Here is an 8,167-nt window from a genome sequence, read left to right as displayed (position 1 = left end):
ATCTGTTTGAAGAAAATGAGAACCTAAAGTCTGAATTAAAAAAGTGCTACGAATTGTTAAGTAAACAGGCGGTACAACAGCAACCGTTTAACGGTAAAAGTACAAATTACGAAAATTATGATGAAAAAAGTACAATAGCTACAAATAGCTCGCTACCTAAAACAACTGCTCGAAAAACCAAAATATCTAAGAAACAAAAAAGCAATGCAAATAAAACAGCCTTACCTGTAACATCGTCTCCTAAACATTCACGACAATCTACAACAGCTACTTGTTCCCGCTCAATAAAGCAAGGAGTCGTTGACACATGCGCTCAGAATATTACAAACACTGTCGTTACTTCTTGTTATTCAGGCGGAAAAAAAGAAGTAAAAAATAGTGAGATTAAGAAACGAAATAAAATATGTATTATAAGTGAAAACAGAATAAATAAAATACGCTCAATAGCGGAGAAAATACTTAATAATAACTCTGAATATGAAATATGTCACTATTTGAAGCCATATTGTGGAATAAAAAATATGATCTGTGAATTAGAAGATAAATTGAAGGAATTTACAGCATACGACTATTGTGTTATTTTAATTGGAGGAACTGATTTTGAAAAGAGCCAGAATTATTCTTCGTTAGTAGAAAATATAAGAAAGAATCTAGAAAGAATAAAACATACAAACTTAATAATATGTGTTCCAACTTACAAGCTCTCATACTTTTCGTCTATGTATAATTGTCGCGTCGAGACGTTTAATCATCTCCTCTGCACTGACATAAACACATACGGATATGCGTATTACGTTGATTCGAATCAAAATTTGACATGCGATTATAACATGTTCAGTCGAACTACTAGATCAGTCAATAATTACGGCATGCAAACAGTCTTTAAAGACATCGCAAGGAACATTCCTAGCACAGAGGCAACTACAGAATCTGAACAGACGATACACGCGACCAAAATAAATCAAGAAAATAAGACCCAGTTTTTTCTTTAATAAGTACATAAACATCCTCCACCAAAACATTGCTGGCCTTCTAAATAAGTCTGATGAGCTCACCGTCTGTCTGGAAGAACTACGAGAAAAATCCAACGATATTGATGTCATATGTATATCGGAGCATTTTATGTCGGAAGGACGCGAACAATTCTTAACAATACCAAACTATGTATTAGCCGCTAGTTTTAGTAGAATTAATAGTAAAAGGGGGGGAACTTGCATACTTGTAAAAAAAAGTCACAATTGTAAAGAAATTTTAGCTATTTCTAAATGTTCTATAAGCGGGGTTTTCGAGTGCTGTGGCATAGAATTAGTTAATTATAACACAATTGTTATTTGTATATACAGAGTACCAAAGTCTAGTAACTTAAATATGTTTTTTGAACAATTTGATAAATTGTTACGTATTTTAATTGTAATGAAACAAAAGCGAAGCGTCATAATTGCAGGTGACTTCAACATAGACTGCCTTAAACATAATAGTACGTTACTTGAACTTGAGTGTTTGCTTTTGAATTATAATTTGAAACTACAATTAAATCAACCGACTAGACTCGTTAGTGGAACTTGTATAGACAATTTTGCCCACAATATTGACAAAAAATCTAAGACAGATGTCATCGAACTCAGCTTATCTGACCACACAGCACAATTACTCAAATTTCCAGTAGATAAATTTTTTATTATTAATAAATGGCAAATTACACGTAGAGACTACAACATAGAAAACAAAGCAAAATTTAGAAATTATTTAACAAGTCTATCATTTTCTAAAATGTACAATACCAACGATGCCAATAAAGCTTACAATTCATTTATGGATGATTTCATGTTATTATACAAACTATGTTTTCCTCGCATAAAAATAAATATTCAGATTGTAAAAAAACCAAAGTGGCTATCTCGAGGAATTAAAAAGTGTAGTAAGCGGAAAAGACAATTACTGTGGAATTACAGACTGAACCGAAATGACATAAATAAAAATAAATTTAAAAAATATAATAAACAATACAGAAAAATTATTAAACTAACACAACGCGCACAAAATTGCTATAAAATAAAAACATCGACTAATAAATCAAAAACAACTTGGGATATTATAAACAAAAATAAAACAAATATTCCAAAGGGCATTATTGATTCCGTAAAAATTGATAATAAGCATATAAATAATCCACAAGAGATAGCAAATTCATTTAACAATTTTTTCGTTGACAAAATACAACCGTTAAATAGATCTAAGAGCACAAATTTTAAAATTAATAACTGCAGTAACTCATTATTTATGGCACCAAGTACTCCACAAGATGTTTTAAAGATCATAAAATCACTAAAAAACTCTAACAGTGTTGGTCATGACGAAGTTTCCACTGAAATTGTTAAATATGTTGCTGACATTATATGTGTTCACTTGAGCTATATTATAAATATATGTATCTCAACAGGCACTTTCCCCGATCAATTAAAAGTTGCCGTTATTAAACCGCTTTTTAAAAAAGACGACAGGGAATCAATGAACTGTTATAGACCAATTGCCCTTCTCCCAGTAATCTCAAAAATTTTTGAAAAATATATTTATGAACAACTTTATATTTTTTTAGAACGACACAGTATTTTAACGCAAGAACAGAAAGGTTTTCGGAAAAATAAAACGATTAACATGGCCATTTTTGACTTTTTAAAAAATATCATCAACAAAGTTGATACTAAAGTTCCTATATGTGCAATTTACTGTGACATGACTCAGGCTTTTGATTATGTTAATCATGACATACTACTTAATAAATTAGAGTCCTACGGTATTAGGGGCAACATACTCAAATTAATGGAATCTTATTTAAAAAATAGAACACAACACACAGTAATTACGAGAATAAATATAGCCAAAAAATGTGAGGAAAGTTTTAATTCTTATGAACGTAAAGTCATGTTTGGTGTGCCACAGGGCAGCGTATTAGGACCGCTACTTTTTATTATTTATATTAATGATTTGCCATTGGTCACCAAATATCCAGTGACGCTATTTGCTGATGATAGTACAGTTACCGTAGATTCCAAAGACGAGACGTCACACGAAAACGAAATTAATACTACCATCCAATCTCTAATAGAATGGATGAATAATAATAACCTCAAGATTAATTTAGACAAAACAAAAATAATGTATTTTAGTCAACGTATAGCTACTCCAAATTTTGAAATCAACTACCAAGGCACATCACTCAGTACAGTTACTACAACGAAATTTCTAGGCATTATCATTGATAGGAACTTAAACTGGAAGTCACACACAGAGGAACTCACAAAAAGAGTTAGCTCTTCCGCATATGCTCTGTACAAACTGTCAGCTATTGTAGACACTGGTGCTCTAATTACAGCATACCATGGCATAGTTCACTCCATCCTGAGATTTGGAATAATATTCTGGGGAAACTCGGCCAACAGAGAAACAGTTTTCAAATCTCAAAAAAGATGCATTAGGGCAATGTTTGGTCTTCAAAATACTGATAGTTGCAAACAGTTTTTCAATAGATTTAAAATATTAACTTTACCTTCCTTGTATATATATGAAGTTGCTACTTTTGTTAAAAGTAACCCAAAATTATTTAGTCGCCTTGCTGATGTAAGCAGTCGTAGTCGTAGGGATAATGACAGACTATGCATTGTGCCATGCAACACTGCGCTAATGCATAAAAGCGTATTTTGTCTAGCGCCTATCATTTATAACAAAGTGCCAAAATTGATTAAGTCCCTACCCTTAAATAAGTTTAAATTAAAATTCAAAGAATATCTTGTAGCGAAAAGTTTTTATACTCTTAATGAATATTTAAATGATGCCTAACATTTTTCTACCTATATTGTGACGTTTCACTTTAAATATTTGTAAAAATTTTGTACGCCAATTGCTGGCAAAACATGTATGGGTCTGATTTTATTTTACCACCTTATGTAACAAAAATACCTGTGTTTTTTTTTTTGTAAACATATACCCGTGTTTTCACAAAATAAATTATCTTTTATCTTTTATCTTTTATCTTTTATCTTCATGACCAAAGTAGACTGTACATCCCTAGTCCCTTTACCATAGTAAATTCCAGTCTCTATAACTCTCGATTATCTGTGGTTTATCAATGTGCAAGTGGTTTTGCATGGTGTTTTCGCTGAATTTAGCAAATAAGTGATAATTAAAACGTGTTTCATTAATATTTTATCAAGAAAACATTGGGGCGCACGGGTTCCCCGTGTCTTTGTGCATTGATTCTGTAAGTATCACGTATTTACTTTAAAAAATGACTGTGTTTGCATTAACCTACTGATTTGAACGGTGTAACCGCTTTTCGATCAAGTTCAACACTTATTTCGACTTTTATTACTTTAATTGCAAAAAACTTAATTTTACCGGCAATTTATGCTTCAGCATAAGATGTTGATTATGAATGTTAACAACACAGGTATAGGTTATTAATAGTTTGAATATTATGCGTAATAAAAATTTCCCCAAATTTGTATTTTCGGTGACCTCCCGGGAGTTGAATTTGGTCGTCTAATATGTCATAATTTTGGAAAATCTGAATTTTTGTGTTATTTACTATACTAATGATATCAATTCTTATAAATAATATTTATTATAACTACCTGCGTAAGCCGAAGTAAGGTTAAACAAAATACTTCGACAAAAAGTTTATTTTCGTAAATTGGTGAGGTTATAAACACAAGTTTTGTTACGAAAATATTGTCGTAAATTGTGTTTTCGTGTGTTATAAATTATAACGTTACTTTTAAAAGTATTTTGAATGTTTGTAAACAAAGATTGTGTAATCGCGAAAGAATTTGTAGGTATATTCGTGACGCAGCATGATGTATATATGTATACCTACTTATAAACATATTGCATTGAAACGATTGCACAATATTTACAAAACATTGTGCAACATAAAACATTTTTTTCCTTTTAATTCCTGATACAAACCTATTTTTGAATTTTAATTCTAAGTTCTGTAGAAAGCTTTCAATCCAAACCAAAGACTACACCTTTTTTTTCTCTTGGTCAAGGCAAACAGCTTTCTTCCTGATTACTTTCTTTATCAAGGAGGTTGCATCATATTTTGTTATAAGGAAAATGGTGAGGTATAAATATGGCCCACATTTCTATTATGCTCAGTTTAACTGTATCTGCCGTTGATACTGGTCGTTATTATCGAGGAGTTGAATGAGGTTGATTTACTAACATTTCAACATTTTCAACACACAAATCATATTCAGAATTTTTGTATATTTTTCTTAAAAAAGTTGTGAAAGTCTTTAAAGTTGTTCTGTTTAGTATATTATTTAATATCTCAAAACATTCAATTGTTTTGAGTTTTGCAAGTAAGTCTTCGTTTAAATTCATATTTATATATTACACTATATTTTTTAGTTTTTATTATTTTTATTTAGTATAATCAATTTGGTACATATAAGGTTCAATTTCTTTGTACTTGCCGGGTTTCTCAATATTTCGATTCAATTATTAAAGGGTACTTAAACTTAGATAACTTTAAAACAAAAATAAAATTCATTTTAAATTTACACTAAACCACACTGAATAATGGATTTGCCTTAACGTATTGTAATACAACGGTTTTTAGCTCTACGAAACTTATAAAGCGCACCTTGAAAAGACCTGTGTCCAACAGTGGACATCAATATTCTAAATTGATTGATTGATTACAATATTTATACATATTGCATAAGTTACTTAAAACATTCCTCATTCTCAATATCAAACAACAGATCTCTGGTCCTAGGACTCTAAAATCACATATTCATATTATTCATTTTCATTCCACAATGTTTACATGGATGTTACAATATGGGTTAGAGCTTTCAAGGACCCTGTAGGGCACAGCAAATTAATCTTCCGTGTAACTTCCCATTCTCTAGACCAAACGCTAGTTCTAGGATGATGATGGTCTAGGACCCAAGTTACAAGTTCCAGACTGTCACTCCCTGTCTCAAAATGTCACATTCTAGATCTCTGCATGTTGTTTTCTAAGTTATATAATGAAACTAGCTGTTGCCCGCGACTTCGTCCACGTGATTGATTGTATCTTCGCTCCTATTAGTCGCAGCGTGATGATATATAGCCTATAGCCTTCCTTGATAAATGGTCTATTCAACACAAAAATAATTTTTCAATTCGAACCAGTAGTTCCTGAGATTAGCGCGTTCAAACAAACAAACTCTTCAGCTTTATATATTAGTATAGAGTATAGATTAGATGTGTAAAAAAAGTTATTTCAATCCCTAAAGTTGTTGAATATATGAAGAATTTGCATAGAAATAAGTTATACAAAACCAGGTTTCAGAATTGTTTCAATTTTCTATTAATGTTGCAATTTTAATTCGTGACGTCACACATTTTGCGACCACTGATCTTAGAATGTAGTTATCTAAGTTACATTATGGACGAAGATGTGTAAGAAATGTCGTTTCCATCCCTTAAGTTATTGAAAACATGGAGAATTTGAATAGAAATTAGATAAAGATTTAGAAATAACGTTTCAACTTTCTATTCACGTTGCAATTTTAATTCGTGACGTCACACATTTTGCACTCGTCCCTAAAGTCTGTTAATGCGTCATAAATCCCTACGTTCTTAAAGTACTGTTCAATATTTTACTTAAAAATATCATATTTAAAGACTAATTAAGATTTAATGTGTTACTATCAAAGTAAATATCGATTTTATTAAAGTTACAACATACACACAAATTAAAAACGCCTTGACCACGCCTTAAAGTAAGAATGTACGTACTTGTAGAAAGGGACGGCATTCTACATATTGTAGTGTGCTGTTTCGCTTACACAATAGGGATGATGACTATTTTTTTTGCAGCGTCCGTCTTGTAGTTTTTTGTATAATAATGGATACGTATTTTTTAATTTGCCCCGCAAACATAAATTTTCCAAATTACAGTGAATGAAACTGATGCGTGACGTCACAATTGAGTATACATTTTACTCTATCGTTACGTCACAAGCCCCGTCTCCTAAACTTTAAAGCAGTTTATCTTTGTCAATTCTAGTTTTTCTGAAAAAGGAACAAATACGTGTCTCATACTTTTCAATTATCTAACTGAGGGACTAATGAGATTTTTTCTTTTTATACCAAGTCATCATCCCTATTGCAACTGTCTTACTGAAGATTGTGGTGGTATGAACCCGGTATAACCTATGACGTCACACGTTTACTGCGGCGTAGAATAGTTGATTAGAAATCAATCGCAAAATAAAAGCTACTGGCGTATAAAGCCGGGAGTACCAGGTTCGAATCCTGTCTTTGGGTTAGAATTTATTCATTGCATGCAAATATTATCTGCTTCGTAAAACAAATAAATTAAATTATGTTTAGTACCTGCCTTGGCTCTGAATAAGACAATTATTCCAGTTCCGTTAATGTCCGAAAAAATCAAGTAAAGCTACCATAGCGTCTAAGTTATTAGCCGCGGGTTCGATCCCCGCTTAGGACAATCATTTTTGTGTGCCACGAATGCTTGTTCTGAGTCTGGGTTTTTTTAAAAGCAAATACAAAGGTCTTTTCAATAAGGAAAATTGCACTTTTAATCTTATCTAAAATTTTATTAATGATAAGATAGACGCAGTGGCTAAGTGGTTATTTTTACTGCGTATTTGGGTTCGATTCTAATGACATAAACAATACTAGCTGTTGCCCGCGACTTCGTTCCCGTGGGTAGAAGATATAAGTTATGATTTATACCTGCCCTGTTTTTCACATTTTCCATTGTACCTATCTTAGCTCCTATTAGTCGCAGCGTGATGGTTTATAGCCTAAATCCGTCCTCGATGAATGGTCTATTCAACACAAAAATAATTTTCCAATTTGGACCAGTAGTTCCTGAGATTAGCGCGTTCAAACAAACAAACTCTTTAGCTTTATATATTAGTATAGAAATAGATATATAGACTAGTTTTTGTCTCCGACTTTGTCGTCGCAGTTATGATTATATACATGACTTTCACGTAACTGTAACCATTGATTCAGCGCCTTTTTTTTTACATATTTCATTTCTGCTTTACTCATATTTATCAAAGCGTGAATGTTTCACTAATAATGACTCAATTAATGGGTTATTAAATTAATATTTATCGAACTGAAACAGTCGTGCCTG

At 31.7% G+C, this 8,167-nt stretch overlaps 1 protein-coding gene across 3 annotated transcripts in view; it reads left to right on the top strand.

Annotated features, from left to right (window-relative positions):
• The first annotated feature begins 4,092 nt into the window (after nucleotides 1-4,092).
• LOC113508908 (nuclear pore complex protein Nup98-Nup96-like) overlaps nucleotides 4,093-8,167 on the top strand; it is a 56,384-nt gene continuing 52,309 nt past the window's right edge. For 2 of the 3 annotated variants that reach the window (XM_026892081.1, XM_026892078.1), the window contains exon 1: nucleotides 4,093-4,258. The gene's annotated coding sequence lies outside the window, so the exon portion shown is untranslated. Of the gene's footprint in view, nucleotides 4,259-4,954; nucleotides 5,364-8,167 lie in introns of those variants that run through there. The other variant, XM_026892080.1, reaches the window with a different exon arrangement.

Source organism: Trichoplusia ni, chromosome 3, assembly GCF_003590095.1.
Source record: "Trichoplusia ni isolate ovarian cell line Hi5 chromosome 3, tn1, whole genome shotgun sequence".
Taxonomy (NCBI): Eukaryota; Metazoa; Arthropoda; class Insecta; order Lepidoptera; family Noctuidae; genus Trichoplusia; species Trichoplusia ni.
Note: the sequence above shows the minus strand (reverse complement) of the source record. Positions and strands in the feature narration are given on the sequence as shown.